This window comes from Oryctolagus cuniculus, chromosome 7 (assembly GCF_051225735.1).
Source record: "Oryctolagus cuniculus isolate XC-2025 breed Fujian yellow rabbit chromosome 7, ASM5122573v1, whole genome shotgun sequence".
Taxonomy (NCBI): Eukaryota; Metazoa; Chordata; class Mammalia; order Lagomorpha; family Leporidae; genus Oryctolagus; species Oryctolagus cuniculus.
In genome coordinates, this window is record NC_142873.1 from 88,816,968 (window position 1) to 88,834,336 (window position 17,369).

Genomic DNA, 17,369 nt, shown 5'->3' on the forward strand with positions numbered 1-17,369 from the left:
GGGCCAATCCAAAACCAGAAGCTATGAGATTCCTCTGGGTCTCCCATGTGGGTGCAGGGGTCCAAGCACCTGAGCCATTCTCCATAAGCAGAGAGCTGAATTGGAAAAGGAGCAGCCAGGACACGAACTGATACCCATGTGGGAAGCTGGCATCCCAGGTAGAAGCTTAGCCCAGCATTTAATGTTTAAAACAAAGTTGGCTGGGGAAAAAGTTTTGCAAAATTTGTGCCACCCAAAATTAAGATGACATGCAGTGGAAGAACGATTCTAATTTCTTATAACCAGTTCACACAGGCTATACAGGTTACTTTAAGAAAATGTCATAGGCTCTATCTGAAAGAATTTATCAAGCACAATAAACTCAAAGTAAAATCATCATAAAGGGATTTACAGCTTAGAACAAGGTTCAGAAGCAGAAGTTTCCTTCCACTTGACCCCTCAGAGTCCTTCTAGACTCCCGTGAACTCTGAGAGGTGTAAGTTGCCAAAATCTGGTTTACACTGATCTTCTCAGGACACATGACCTGAAAAGGAAGATCAAATGACATCGAGGTTGTCTGGTTCTTGCTCCTCGTGTCAGTCCCTCTCTTGTTTACGGAGAAACAAGACCAAGTGGCAAAGCATCAAGTGTTACCATCATGTCACATGCCCTGGAATGTCCAATCTTTTTTCTTCAGTGATAAAGAGGTGGATATTCTTGTTGGACTGTAGCATCTGTGCTGCCTGCTCCACACCCACAATGGCAGCCAACCTCTGGACATCATACTTGGAGCAGAGGACAGTGTGCATCCATGTGGCTTCTCCTCTGTTGATGGCTCTCAACATATTACAGACCTTACTTTAGAAGTGCAGATGTGTTGGCAGTTCATAGAAAATCAGATTCCTGATGTCTTTTATTGTAACCTTTTGTAGAAATGGAAGCGCTCTGTAAGGAGCAAGAAGTGCTTATCGCCTTGAAGGAAGAAGTGTCTGGCCATGGAGACACCAGATATCTGTGTGTACTCACCGATGTGGGTGAAGTTCAGTTCCTCTTTCTTGCAGTAATTTTGGAGACCGATAAAGTAAAAGTAGGAGGGGACATAGATGAGAGTGTGGGACATGACTGCATCGCGATACTGAGGCAGAATCTTGTTCACGAACAAGCTAAACCTGGCATCAATTACCGAAGCTGGGCTCTCGGCTTCCATCTTCTGGAAGACGTGTGGGAACTATGCCAGGACATGACTGATGGAGCCCATCATTGGGACGTTCCTGTCTACCACCTGGCCTTGCAAATTGACACTGTGCTTGTTGAACACCGAGTTGATCTGGGCATCCTGGAGGGACCCAAACAGCAGCAATACTGGGACCAGTTATTGAGGCTCTGCATGCGCACTTGGAAAAAGTCCACCCCTTGGGAGTCCAAGGGCAACAGGTTCATGTGTTTCCTCAAATGCAGGACTTGCTCCCAATTCTGCATCAGGTAAAGATGCTTCGCTCAAGTGTTGCCACTCCAGTCTGAAAGTGGTCATCGACGTTGCCCATAAACATGGCTTGGTAGTTCTCAGGCCTCTCAGGATCGGGCTATATACTCCCTGTAATTTCTTTTTATTATTCACAGTTATCTTGTTCCGGCTGTCCCCCTCAAGGAGGCTGATGAAGAGCTAGCTGCACGATCCTTAAAGCAGCTTCCAGGAAGGGCAGCACACTGTCAGTACCTTGGGCCTCGTTGGTCCTTGGCCCCTGAAATCATCGTCATCACACACCCCCAAGTTTCTGGCTTTGGCGTCTGCTGTTGTTGCCAAGCACCTTAGCATTCGCTTTGAGGATGTGATTCAGCACGCGCAGGCAGTACATATGGCGGATCTCCTCCCTGTTCTTCAAGGCAGTCCTTTCTGAGTAGAATGGGTCCCAGTAAGAATTCATAATTAAAAAGAGCTCTTTCTGGAGGAGAGTGAAGAGACTACTTGGTTTTTGGTGGCCAGTTAGGAACTGGCTGTTGGTCTTGGTCCAAGTGGAGAGGCTTCTGGAGATGCAACGACTTTAAGTCAATATCTTTTGAGGCTTTAAATATTTCCAACTTCTGAAACTTGGATGAAATGACAGTCTGGCCCAGGATGAGCCATTTCAGCTCCTGGGTATTTTTGGGATTTGTGGCAATAGTGTGAATTTCCTTTTCTTTCAGTTCTTTATTCACATGCTGTAGAAATGGATCTTGTGATACTTTCAGAAAAGTTATCCCTGCTCTCGAGGTCTTCCAGGAAATTGGTTTTCAAGCTGAACGGTGACTCATGTTTTGCTTCTGTGAATTCCTCTGGTAATTCTTGGGATGTGCCATGTGCTCCTTCTCCACCTTTTTCTTTAGGGTCAGCAGAAAAGGCCACATCCTCCTGTATCCCCGAAGACTCTGAGACAAACTCTTCCTCCATACTGGCATCACTACCACCATCTTCATCACTCATTCCTGCGTCACCCACAGCATTGTCTTTATCCTCTTCTTCTTCCTCCTCCTCCTCACCTTCCTCAGAAACATTCTTTAGTGGAGCAAGCAGTTTGTGGTACCCAGAGATGTGCTCAGGCTCACTATTTGCTTCACTTTCAGAATCTCAAGTATCTGAACTCTCAGGCAGTTGACAAATCTGTGCTTTTTCTTCTTTTCTGGAAATTCTGTCATAGAATGGGTGCCCCTCGCAAAAATCCCTAAGGTTCTCCTGCTTTTTAGTCGAGGTATTGAGCAGCTGACTCTGGCTCATTTGGTTAAGTCTGTAATTGTCAATACATGGATTAGAAGGATAGAATTATGTCACCACAATATCTTAACCTGACTATTTTTTCTTGATTTATCAATATATATCTGTATGTGCCTCTCCAGATTTAAATAAAGATTGAATTCTCTTTTCTTAATCTAGTCTTTTATTTGTGTTCTACAGTTTTATTGCCTTTATCAGTTTGCATGGTTTAAATAATGTGACAGTAACAAACAACCCCCGTCTTTGTTCTTGCCCTTGTTAGGTGCAGCTGTTAGGAGTCCTTGGCTCAGATAACCAGGTTACCACATGTTCCGTAGATTTTTCAGTGATTCAATCTCATGACCTGTTTTAGACATTTGCCATGGCAGGAGAAGTATATTAGAAAAGTAACTCTAAGTGATTAAATGCTTTATTGCTGGAAATATCTCTACTAGCATTTCATTAATCAGAATTCGTAGCTGGCCACATCAAACTTTAACTAGAATAATTATCTTTGTATTAAGAATCAGGAAAAAATTATTGGTCAACACAAATTTTGTCTATAATTTAATATAATCTTATAATATCACTAACTAATAGTGGGATACAAAAATTACCATTTAAAGTACCATTAAATTTCTTTCTACTTTATCCACAATTTTTTTCCAACAAAACATCCAATTTTTAAAGGTAGACTTTTTTCTCTATGTATTCCTTTTTATGATGAATATTGTTTTGTGTTTTTACTTCAATCAATTTCTGTGTGACAAAAGAGTATAAATTATTTACCTTCTATGAGATCATTAATATCCTTATATTACACCTGAGAAAATTTATATTTAGAAAGAGTAATTCATTTCAGCAAAGGTTTAGAGCAAGAAAGAGGCAAAGTCAGGATTTGAACCCAAGACTACTGAACATTCAATTAGTAGGTAGAATGGGTGCACTAGCTCAGATTTAGCATATTTTTACAATTCAGGTCAAGTTTCATATCTTCTGTAAATCTCCCAAACTTTTAAACCTCTGTGATCAATCTTTTCCCTCAGCTTTTTAAATGGTTGTCTATGTAAATATTTTAGTTTTATCTATGCCAGCATATTTATATTAAATTTTGTCAAATAGAGCCCAAATTACTAGAGATGAATATTATCATTAATTACAATCAAGTTTGTGGCTCTGGTTTGAACAGTACTATATTATAAGCTTCCATCACTGATTAAGATGACCATTCTCTCATGACTAACTACAACAAAATCACTTACCATCAACTCTGATATATGACATCCAGCATACGTGATCTCTGGTATATCACGTCCAGCATATGTGATATAAATATTAGCAAGCATTATTAACTAATTAAACATATTCCGTAATGTAACCCGAGCACATTTGGGTGCCAATGAAATCTCAGAATGAATCCTGGCAAGGTGAAGTCCTAACACTGAGATGAGCTGCTAGCACCTCTTTTACAAGGGCTCTCACCATAACTCCATTTCAATCACTCCCACAGCCACCTGTGTGCTTGTCATCAGCAGGATTTGTCTACTGAATTAATAAATTCAGATGGCCCACTTTCTGGTCACAACCTCCTATGAACCCAGACCTGTTGGCCCTTTCTCCACCATTCATGTAGGGAAAGATATGGAAATTCCAACATCTTGAAAGCTTTCCTTCAGCCCACCTGTCACCACTTTCCTCTTTTGAGTTTCTTTCCATGTGCTTATTTTCCATGGTTTGTGCTTTCAACTTGCATTTGTCTTGTAGGAAATATTAACTCAACATGTCCATAGTTAAAATCATCTTTAGAGCCAAAACCCATCCTCTCCCAATGTTCCAGCAAATGGTAGCATCATTCACTCTGTCGTCCTGATCAAGAACCTGAGTACTACCCCTGAATCTTCTCCCTTCTTCCTCTCACACACTGAATATTTACCTGTTGGTCCTACCTCATATATTTCTGTCAAATCCTTTCTGTCTGCCACTACCCAAGCTTCACCTCAATCAGAGCCTGTGTGCATTGCAGCAAGAACTTATTAAATGGTTTCCCAGTTTTCTATCTAGTCTCCCTCCAGGTCATTCTCCACACTACAACAAAATTGACCTTTCAAAAAATACAAATCTGTTCATGTGAAATTTCTGTGCAAAAACTATTACATGATTTCTAATTGCCCATTCAATAAATGTGAAATTTTTCAGTTTGAGAGCTGTTTCAAAATGTTGCACCTACTTAATTTCTTTAGTACTTTCAAGTCCTATTGAACATTCAAGTCTCTCTACATTACAGTGTTTGAAAAACAAAATCCTAGGGCACTGTACATTGTTTCCTAGGAGAATACTTTTTCCCCTCCACTCTGACTTTTCCACCTTCTGTCCCTAATTATTTCTCTTTCTTAGAACCCTAGCATTAGTTTGCTGCCTCTTCTTTAGACACTGAAGTCTGACTTAGGTATCCCTCTTGTGTTTAGTGTATAAGGAATCTCCCCAATGGTTTCACCTAGAGTTATATTGGCTGGTCTTCTAAATTATTCCCTACACAATTCACCCTGGAAGTATTCTCAGACGATTCTCCATGCATCTAGAATCCCAATACATTTTCCATTAATCTATCATCATCTATTTTTGCATCTCAAGATGAAATTTCTCATGATACCTCCAAACCAATTTTGTAAAATAATGTTTAAGGAGTGTTTTAAATATTTCATATCCCATAGGAAATGCATAAATATAGAGACTATATGTGAAGCATATCTTTGAAGTATACTTCCCTGAAAAAATATTTGAATGACAGAATCACAAAATAAGGTATAGCTCTGTCTTTCTTCAATTACAGGTAGTCAATTATGTTGTCAAGTGCAAGTGCGTTTTGGTAAGAAAGGGTTAACAAGATATTTTTATACTGAGTTATAAAGTCACCTAGAAATATGACAATTTTAAGTTTCTGTTTTACAATAGTGATATCCATTTCAATTTTGCTTAGCTTACAAATTGAAACAAAAAGAAAAGTTTTTTTCCTAATTGCTCACATTGCAAAGTTTGAAATATGAAAAATCAAGCTGTGTTCTCTCTGGTTCAATATCACCTCAAGTAATAAAGTTTCTGCAATTAGCACTTTGCTGACAGTTTGGTTGATGATGCATGAGGCAGAATGGAAGCCAGCTTACTCTTCCATGGCTGTAATATCACAGCATAGCTAAGGGAAGTGTAAATTTTGAAAGAAAAGGCAGTGGATATGTCCTGAAGATACCCAGGGAGCTAATATGCTGAATAAGAAGGTGACATTTTTTACGTAGTTAACTTTTCTGAGTACATTCAAATTATAGCTGCAACTCCTGGTTATCAGCATTTTATTCTCAAATGGAGCTTGAATCTTCTGAGCTCTTGTAACTGTGTAAATCTTTACAATATATATTTTATGATTTGTACTGTGTATATGCTTTATAATTGTTTGCAAATTAATTGGACCAACTTAACTAAAATTAAAATACTGGTCTATTGCAAAACAAAATTTTTTCTATTCCTTTCAGGGAGACAAAAGAAATTTCTGTGTCAACAAAACCAATGCAGCAAAACACATTCTTAAATGCAAGCTAGAACTCTCTGTGGGAAATATTTAAAAATTCACAATTTGTATTCATGATTTTCTGACTTAATTTTGATCTGCATACTTCATCATAAAGAACTTTGTGCAGAATCCACTCCACAACACGACACAGGCCCTTAACCTTCCTTCAACTTAGTCTTACTCTAGATTAATTACCCTTTGCCTATTTGTCCACAGCAATTTAATATAACATTTACCTCACTGATGTGTATGTGGTTTTAGAATTTCTTTTGACTTTAAAAGTGTTCTTTTTTTCTTCCTTATACGACATCTGCAAAATTGGCTTTCATACTCCAAATCGGAATTTTGTGCAAAGAGGAGTCAAAATGAGTTTGGAATATCACTTGGAAGCACTGCCTATTAGTTTACAAATCAATTGACACTGAGATTCGTTTTTGTTCATGTGCAAAGCTTCATAGTTGCATAATATTCCAAGGAGTACATATAACAGTACATTTCTTTCATTGTTGTTTTTTACCTCCACAAAATTAAAATAATACATTTGCTAGAAGAAAGAAATATTCCATGATTAGTTGATTCTTGTGAGAGAGTGTGGAATTATTGCCTCAGGAACTTAGTGTAGTAGGGAACATATTGACAATAACAAAAAAAGTCACTCTGAGGTGCTCCAGTAAGTTTTGGCACTTTGAAATAAATAAGACTTAGAAAGTGTTTGTGAGTTGATTATTTTTACTCATTTTTGTTAACCTATTTTAACTTATTGCATTATTATAAGAGCTGTGATTCATACTTCACTCCAAAATATTTACCACAAAGATTTTATTTCACTTCTCTGTTTTTGTCTAGCTGATTGCAATGTCTATTCAAGAGAGGCTGCTAAAAATCCCTTATCAATGCTATGTCCCACTATTCAGAACACACATAATAGTAAGAAAATACTTAGAATTGAAGCTCCAATTTCTGCGAAATAAATGTATGTACTGCTTTATCAATTTTTGAAAGTTCAAATTGCAAATAAATTCTTTTGACTTGGAAGAAGTTTGTCTTCTTTTCTGATCTCTAGTAAATATTTCATGTAGATATCCCAGAAAGAATTATAAATAGAGGTTTAATTTTCATAAAATTTTCTAAGGCCTAAGGTTGGAGATATGTTTTACATTATTTATTTATACAGGTACAGCATGCTTTAATATAAGCCTTTTTAAAAAAATTAATATAGGTGAAAGAAGGTTCTTAATTTCCATATCCAGCTTTCTAAATAACACTGAAGTAGGGTTCTGGATAAAGAAAAGCTTTCTATTATCTCTTATTTTATAAAGTATGTTCATCACACCTAATTTCTAAGTCAATTAAAATTGTTTTATAGTAATTTTGTATATATTCTGAGATACTCAATGTATAGGTATTTTTTCAGTACTGAATTATACTATGGAGACTCAGTTATGAACAGATCTTTTTAATGATTATATATAAAGCACTTGAAGCCTCTATTATTTTAGAATAGGCAATACCTAGATGAATAATGAATTGGACTCATCCTTCTTATGTGACTCTAAAGGTCAAACTATACCACCTGAATATTTTTATCCTCTATGAATATTTCCATTTAAGAGTTTATTTAAAAGAATTTTTAAATCTTCTCATTATGTCTTAACAGCATGATATCATACTCTACTTTTTGACTTCTCCATTTGATATGGAATAAAATTGCATCATATGGGCAAGGTACATCAAGTTAAAGTCTTCAATTTAGAAGCTTTCCAGAATCAAACTGAGTCAATCTATGCTTTAAAAGTCGTGCACAAAAAGAATCCCACATAAATTACTGCATGTTTAAAGGTTTCTGATTTTAATCTAATAACTGAAATATCAAAACTACATTTTAATTCAAGTATTTGGGCATCACTAACAGGTGTTCTCATCAGATTTAGGAACCCTGCAGCAAGATTTATCAGTGTCAAAATGCTAAAATCCTAAATTTAGTGCTGGAATCCCTTTCAAATGGTATTTATATTTTATATCTGAACCTACTTTGAATCCCCTGAGCATATTTTCTATTTTATTTGTATATTTTGCTGTTTTTTTAAATTCAAAGGCTTTTTAAATTATCCTAAAGTCATGTACTTACCATAAGAAAGTAGCTGTGTTTTTAGAATATAGATGCTTAATTTGCTCGTAAAAGTCATTTCCTCAGGTTGGAAGAAGTTTTTTAAACACTAATTTTAAAACTCTAATCTGGTATTCTGAAAACGCTATTTCAGTATTTATATGTAATAAAAATGGAAACGTAAAGAGCATAATAAATTTAGTTTAATCTAGCATGGCATCAGAGTATGATATTTTTGCATAATCAATTACATAGATCTTGGAGTAAACACAGATTAAAAGTGTCTTTGTTTGGGAGGACCTATTGTTCCAAGTAACAGGTATTACTTTGAGGTTGTCACCTTTACTCATCTCTGCTGTTAACATTTCCTGCTATCACCAACTCCATATAACATTGCCTTGCCCTGGTCATGCAGAGGTACTTGACATTCTATGGGTGAACTCAGCAAATGTGTGTAAATATACAGCTTACTAAAAAAATAAATTTAAAATATAGATTGTTCCATACCAATAATATTTGTGGTTTCTTTACTTTTATATAATTAAAGTAAAATCAAATGCATTGAATAATAAAACTTTACTGTATATAATTTAATATTTGGTGATTCAGAAAGCATTTTAAGCTATTATGGTTTCCTCAGAGTCAAGATTATTCTATAATGCTTTTATTGTACTGGTAAAACATGGAGATATTGATTACCAGAGATTTGCAGTAGTTGCAATGTTTTATAAACTGATTTTTCCATGTCTTCTCTTAATATCAAAAAGATCAAAATACAGATAGACTTCTATGCATGAACATATATCCTAGATATTCATCGATAAATTTCAAGCACTTCACTTTACTGTTTCTAAAAGTACGTATTGTGTTTTGTCCTTTAATAGCTTCTTCCTCCTTCCACTTTGACCAGATTATATTTCCAATTACCTATTCCCCAAACCTTAGAGTATCAGTGTCATCCTCATCTATGTTTTCTTCCTTCTTCCTCTGAATTGGAATGGTCATCAGAAGATGTGCCTGTACCACTTAATAGAACCATGCAGCTGTCTTCTGAATGGACAGCACACTGATTACTGAGAAATCCTTTTATGACGAGAAAAAAGAATGGACAACATTGTTTGTTTATACATGCCAGACTTTACTCTAAACCCTGGAAATACATTATAATATCTAAATCTATTTTTAATACTTTTTAAACTTTTATTTAATAAATATAAATTTCCAAAGTACAACTTTTGGATTATAGTGGAACCCCCCACCCCATAACCTCCCTCCCACCCACAACCATCCCATCTCCCACTCCCTTTCCTATCCCATTCACATCAAGATTCATTTTCAATTATCTTTATATACAGAAGATCAATTTAGTATATACTAAGTAAAAATTTCAACAGACTGCACCCACAAAGACACACAAAGTATAAAGTACTGTTTGAGTGCTAGTTATACCATTAATTCACATTGTACAACACATGAAGGACAGAGATCCTACATGGAGAGTAAGTGCACAGTGACTCCTGTTGTTGATTTAATAATTGACACTCTTATTTACGACATCAGTAATCACCCAAGGCTCTTTTTTTTTTTTTAACTTTTATTTAATGAATATAAATTTCCAAAGTACAGCTTATGGATTACAATGGCTTCCCCCCCATAAGGTCCCTCCCACCCGCAACCCTCCCCTTTCCCAATCCCTCTCCCCTTCCATTCACATCATGATTCATTTTCTATTCTCTTTATATACAAAAGATCAGTTTAGCATACATTAAGTAAAGATTTCAACAGTTTGCTCCCACACAGAAACATAAAGTGAAAAATATTGTTTGAGTACTAGTTATAGCATTAAATCTCAATGTACAGCACACTAAGGCCAGAGAGCCTACATGAGGAGTAAGTGCACAGTGACTCCTGTTGTTGATTTAATAATTGACACTCTTATTTATGACGTCAGTAATCACCCAAGGCTCTTGTCAAGAGTTGCCAAGGCTATGGAAGCCTCTTGAGTTTGCCAACTCCGATCTTATTTAGACAAGGTGATAGTTAAAGTAGAAATTCTCTCCTCCCTTCAGAGAAAGGTGCCTCCTTCTTTGATGGCCCGTTCTTTCTGCTGGGATCTCACTCGCAGAGATCTTTCACTTAGCGTTAGCTTTGTTTTTTTTTTTTGTTTTTTTTTTTGTTTTTTTTTTTTGTTTTTCCCCACAGTGTCTTGGCTTTCTATATCTGCAAAATGCTCGTGGGCTTTTCAGCTGGATCCAAATGCCTTAAGGGCTGATTCTGCGGCCAGAGTACTGTTTAGGATATCTTCCATTCTATGAATCTGCTGTGTACCCTGCTTCTCATGTTGGATCGTTCTCTCCTTTTAATTATATCAGTTAGTATTAGCAGACACTAATCTTGTTTATATGATCCCTTTGATACTTAATCCTATTATTATGGTCAATTATGAACTGAAACTGATCATTTTGATTAGTGAGATGGCATTGGTACATGCCACCTTGATGGGATTGAATTGGAATCCCCTGGCATATTTCTAGCTCTACCATTAGAGGTAAGTCTATTGAGCATGTGCCGAATTGTACATCTCTTCCCTCTCTTATTCCCGCTCTTATATTTAACAGAGATCACTTTTCAGTTAAATTTAAACACCTAAGAATAATTGTGTGTTACTTACAGAGTTCAACCAATGGCATTAAGTAGAACAAAGAAATACTAAAAGGAATAAAACAGTAGGTTGTTCCTCCACAGTCAGGACAAGGGCTGATCAAGACATTGTTTCTCAAAGGGTCCATTTCACTTCAACAGGTTTCCTTTTAGGTGCTCGGTTAGTTGTCACTGATCAGGGAGAACATATGATATTTGTCCCTTTGGGACTGGCATAATTCACTTAACATGATGTTTTCCAGATTCCTCCATTTTGTTGCAAATGACCAGAAATCTATTTTTAAAGACAGAGTTACAGAGAAGAGAGAGAGAGAGGTCTTCCATCTGTTGGTTCACTTCCCAAAAGTTCCCAATGGCTGGGACAGGAACAAGCTGAAGCCAGGAGCCAGGAATTTTATCCGGGTCTCTCAAGAGGGTGCAATGGCCCAACCAATTGGTCCATCTTCACACTACCAAGCAGCTGAAATGGAAGTGGAACAGCTGGGCTCAAACTTGAACCCACATGGGCTGCCGGCATTTTAGGAGGCAGCTTAACCCATTATGGCACAAGGCTGGCCCTTATATCTAATTATTTAGAGTAACCCTGATCCTGCCTGCTGCTCCAATCTCATGTAATTTCCAATTACATTTCCTCTTGCTCTTTTTTGTGCATCTACCCTGGTGGTCTCCTTGCCATTCAGGATCTTATATTTGCTCTTACTTTGCCTGAAAATGTCTTCTCACAATTATCTGGCATACTTCCTTCTTTATTTTATTTATTTATTTATTTTTTGACAGGCTGAGTGGACAGAGAGAGAGAGACAAAGAGGAAGGTCTTCCTTTTCCGTTGGTTCAGCCCCCAATGGCCGCTGCGGCTGGCACACCGCGCTGATCCGAAGCCAGGAGCCAGATGCTTCTCCTGGTCTCCCATGCAGGTGCAGGGCCCAAGGACTTGGGCCATCCTCCACTGCCTTCCCAGGCCACAGCAAAGAGCTGGACTGGAAGAGCAGCAACCGGGACAGAATCCAGCTCCCTGACTGGGACTAGCACCCGGGGTGCTGGCACCACAGGCTGAGGAATAGCCAATGGAGCCACGGCGCCAGCCTCTTTATTTAATTTAAGCACATTGTTCAGTTGTTACCTTCTCATTTAAGAGATGAGTTTACCAAAAGTTCAAAGTTCACTAACTTGTGCAGTTTTATAGAGCTAGATATTGATAAATTGCTCTTAAATCCTGTACTTTACTGCAACAACAGTCAAACTATTACCTTCTTTTCCAGCTTAAAATATCAACTTTTATCGTGGTAACCATAGCCCTTAATAAAACAAAACAAAACAAAACAAAACAAAAATTCCTTTGTTATCTTACTCTGACTCTCCACTTCAATGTGTCTGACACAGTTGTGACAATGTTCTTGTCTGCAAAACTATAAAAATGTCACCAACTTGCAATGCCATGTTATTGCATAGGCTCTTCTTCACATTTATATTTATTAAAATTCTTTTCATTTCTCAATACACAATTGAAACTCCAATTCTGTCAAAATAAATTCCAAGACTTTAGGGGATCTAGTTTAACTGCCTAATTGAGAATATCATAGAGCTACTGACTTTTGGAGACAAATCCGTGGATTCGGATCTGGCTATAATGTTAACCAGTCTTCCGGCTTCATGAAAACTTCTTCATCTCCACATATGTCAATTTTCCTCATCTCTAAGATGAAGCTGAATGCAGTAGCTACTTCAATTTATTTGTTTGAAAGGTAGAGTAACAGATAGGTGCGGGGCGGGGAGGGGGCTTCTATCGACTGGTTCACTCCCTAGATCGCCACAACGGTCAGAGCTGTGCTGATCTGAAGCCAGGAGCCAGGAGCTTCTTCCGGGTCTCCCACATGGGTGCAGGGGCCCAAAGACTTGAGCCATCTTCTATTGCTTTCTCAGAACATAGCAGAGAGGAATTGGAAGTGAAGCAGCCAGGACTCAAACCAGTGCCCATATGGTATGCCTGCACTGCCAGCAGCAGCTTTACCTGCTACATTACAGCTCTGACCATAATAAATTAAATCTTAAAAAAATTTAAATATGGTAAGACAAGGAAAAATATCTAATGGGTTAAGTAATTAAATAGAAATTATAAACATATTTGAATGAAATATAGAATGATGTTTGTATTTTTTAGGAGAAGATATTTTAAGAATACAGAAAATTAAGAAATTATGAGAGATGTAACTAACACAACTGAAACATATAAATTTTAATTGTCTATTTTGGAAAAGGCAACCCAAACAAAACTATGAAAGAAGTGACAGACCAATAGATTGTATTTCAAAATATGTGATAAGTTTTTAATATCCATTCCAAAGATCTCCTATAAATTCAGTATAATCTGAAGATTAACCCAATAAATTTGTAAGAAAAATTGTTGCATAACTAATATGCAAGTGTCAAATAAATATTTTAAATACGTACATTAAAACTTTCAATAATTTATTTGTTTAATTTTTTATTTACTTGAAAGAGTTACAGAGATAGGGGGTAGAGACAGACAGAGAACTTCCATCCAGTGGGTTATACCCCAGATGGCAGCAATGGCCAGAGCTCAGCCAGACCTGGCTAGGAGCCAGGAATTTTATCAGGGTCTCCCTCATATGAGACAGGGGCTCAAACACCTAAGCCATCTTTGTTATTTTTCTCAGACCATTAAGAGAGAGCAGGATCAGAAGTGGAGCAGCTGGGGTACGAACCAGAACCTATATGAGATGCCAGCGGCAGCTTAACCCACTTCACCACAATGCTGGTTCCTTCAGTAATGTTGAGTGTAAAGTAAAGATCAATATTAATTTGATTTTGCCAAATGTTTGAAGAAGTGGTCAGCCTTCTACATTGCTAAAGACTCTATATTTAAGAATGTTATTAAAGGGTCTATAAGTAGAGTCTATTAAACATTTTAGTAGTAAATATGTGTCTTAATTGACTATTGATGTGGTAATTCCTCTTTTATGTGTCTCATACACACACACATACACACACACATTTCAGATGGGATATTGGCTGCTGCTCCAATCTTAAGTAATTTCGTTTTACTCTTCATCTCTCCCCCTTTTTGTACAGCTGGCATACTGGCCTCCTTGCTGTCACTAAAATACACAAAATGCTTTCATCTCTCAATGTGTTTATATTTGCTCTTGCTTTGCCTGGAACTGTCCTCCTGTAGTTATTTTACAATATTACTTCTTCATTTAATTCTGGTGTTTTACTCAGATTATCTTCTCAAGATTTTCCTTAAATATCCCACATAAAATCACACTGATGTTGCTCTTTATGTCCTGCCTCTATTTTTTATAGCCCTTCTTTGTACCCAGTATTTTATTGAATTGTTTATTCTCTGCATTTTTCATTTGAAAGTATGTTTTATAATGCAAGAACTATACTTTGGTTGGAACATTATTGAAGGATACATATAGACTCTATTAAAGCATTTTAGAAATGAAGATATCTCCTGATTGATTTGATTCATGAAGTAATTCCTCTCTTACGTGTCTCACACACACACACACACACACACACACATACACACTCATGTGTGTGCTTTATAAGGTAAGAACTGTGCTGTGGTTAGAGCTGAATCGTGAGCTCACATGATAATGCACAATATGTAGTCGGTGCTCAATGAGTATTTTGTTTACTTGAATGAGTTTTCTTGCTTCCCCTGTACATTAAGAGGGAGCACCAGATATCCATGCTCACTACTGAGCCATACCTATATGCCTGAAAAAACCAAGCTTTTAATTCAATAGAAGTCTTCTTTTCCCATTTATCCTGAATGAACTCCAAACTTCCCACATTTCCTAAACCCTAACTGCCATGACACTATTCAAGCCCATACCCATTTTTACATTTCTCTATCTTCTGCTTGTGTGTCCATTTTGCTCTCTGGAATTCACAGCTGAGCTTTAGCAAAATTCCCTGCATCTACAACCCCTTTTCTGTCGTTTTCTTGGCTTTCTTTAATTAATGAAAACATGGCTCCATGAAAGCAAAAAGTTTCCTTGCAAGTATGTTAGATGACGGCTATTTTTATTCCCATGGCCTTTCTTTCTTTTGGATCTGAAGTTCAGTAAACACTTTAACTCCTCGCTCTTACTTTCAAATGAGTCCCTCTTTCTTCCTCTTCAAAATTCCCTCTACTTGAATCTCATGTCCTCTATACCATCCAATACCTTTAATTGTTACTTTTATTCTTACATTCCCAGGCTCAACCATTGATTTCTTGACTCTTTTGGCTTCTGGCTTGCTTCTCATGGACAACAGCCCTTTTTCAAACATGGTTATTTTACTTAATAGTTTATGTAGATGTTTCTTCCAACATGGTAAATTCTCTAATCATCTAATTCCATATTCCAATGATTTCATTTTTCCACCTACCTTATGTATCTTGTTATATGTCATCTTCAAAAACAAAACATTCCATATTTTCATTTGCACTTGCCCTTCTTTATGATTGACACTATCTATCATTCCACTTTTCTTTCTCTAGTTGGAAAATGGAACTCATTAATATCACTCAGATATTAGTCAATTGATTCACTGTCCCTCAACTTCTTGATATTCTCATTCCCTTCTTTACCTACTTATTTCTGGGGACTAATTCTTACAATCACTTCCTAATGTACACACTCATATTTTCCTGATTTATATCAAATTTACTTGTTTGACAAGGACACAATTTGGTTAAATCCAGATCAGCATTCTCTACGCTTGAAATTCTAGAGCTAAAAATAGAGATTAAAATATATGACACCCATACTTGTCTCAATTTAAATTCATAATAACAAACTTCATGAGAGGTTTATTAGCCAAGTAATCACACTATTTCTTATTCCATTAATTTTTTGACAGGCAGAGTTAGACAGTGAGAGAGAGAGAGACAGAGAGAAAGGTCTTCCTTTTCCATTGGTTCACCCCCCAAATGGCCGCTACAGCTGGCACGCTGCGCCAATCCGAAGCCAGGAGCCAGGGGCTTCCTCCTGGTCTCCCATGCAGGTGCAGGGCCCAAGTACTTGGGCCATCCTCCACTGCCTTCCTGGGCCACAGCAGAGAGCTGGACTGGAAGAGGAGCAGCTGGGACAGAACTGGCACCCCGACTGGGACTAGAACAGAACCTCCTTCCTGTCTTTACTCTCAGCTGAATGCAATACATCTGATTTAAAGAAGAATATTGAAATGACTAAAAGAGCGCATCACATATCCCCACCACATCTATCTATGTTTCTCATAGAAACCCACTCTCTCTGCTGTCCACCACATTGCCTGTGGTGAACTGCATGCATTACTATTGAAAGCCATTTCTTCACATGTGCACCAGATTCTAGCAGATATTTAGCAAAGAACATTTTCCAGCAGTTCTCCTCCTACATCCTCTATTCTCTTCCTACATCCTCTGTTCACCTCCTACATTTGATCCTCTCATCAACACACAAACAATTTATCAAATATTCTTACCACTGTCTTATCTTCCAGTTCCACTACTCTGGTCTGTGCTTGACCATCTCTCCTGCATTATTATTCTGGCTTTCTTTTATTTTTTTAAGGATTTGTTTATTTATTTTAAATACACAATTACAAAGAGGCAGAGAGAGAGAGAGAGAGAGAGGAGAGAGAGAGAAAAGCCTTTCATCTGGTTGTTCACTCCCCAATGGCCACAAAGGCTAGAACTGCACTCCAAAGCTGGGAGCCAGGAACTTCTTCCAGGTCTCCCATGTGTGTGCAGGGTGTGCAGGGGCCCAAGGACTTGGGCTGTCTTCTGCTGCTTTCGCAGGCCATAGCAGAGAGCAGGGTGGAAAGTGGAGTACCTGGGACTCGAGCAAGCATCCATATTGGATGCCAGCACTTCAGGTGGCATCTTTACCCATTATGTCAGAGTGCCAGCCTATATTGGCTTTCTTTTAAACCAAAGTTTAAAAGATCTTTACTTACTTAAAATGGAGGGGTTAAGGAGGGGAGAGAGAGAGAGAGAGAGAGAGAGAGAGAGAGAGAGAGAGAGATTTCCATCTACTGGTTCACTCTGGAAATCTAAATTCCACAATAGTCAACACTAGTCCATTATGAAATCAATGTCCAGAAGTCTCCCGTATAGGTGGCAGAGACCCAAATAGTTGAGCCATCACCAGCTGCCTCTCGGGGTGCATATTAGCAGGAAGCAGAGCCAGGACTTGAACCCAGGAACTTAGATGCAGGATGGGGACATTCCAAGTACCATGCTAACTGCTGCACCAAATTCTCACCCTTGAGTAGTTCTGAATGTGCTCATCACCAGCATACAGAATTTATTTCTAACATATCTCATCATTGCA

The 17,369-nt window shown here is 37.6% G+C and overlaps 1 pseudogene; it reads right to left on the bottom strand.

Moving 5' to 3' along the window:
• Positions 1 to 635: 635 nt before the first annotated feature.
• Positions 636 to 2,731, bottom strand: LOC103350267 (U3 small nucleolar RNA-associated protein 25 homolog pseudogene; annotated as a pseudogene).
• Between the last annotated feature and the right edge of the window lie 14,638 nt (positions 2,732 to 17,369).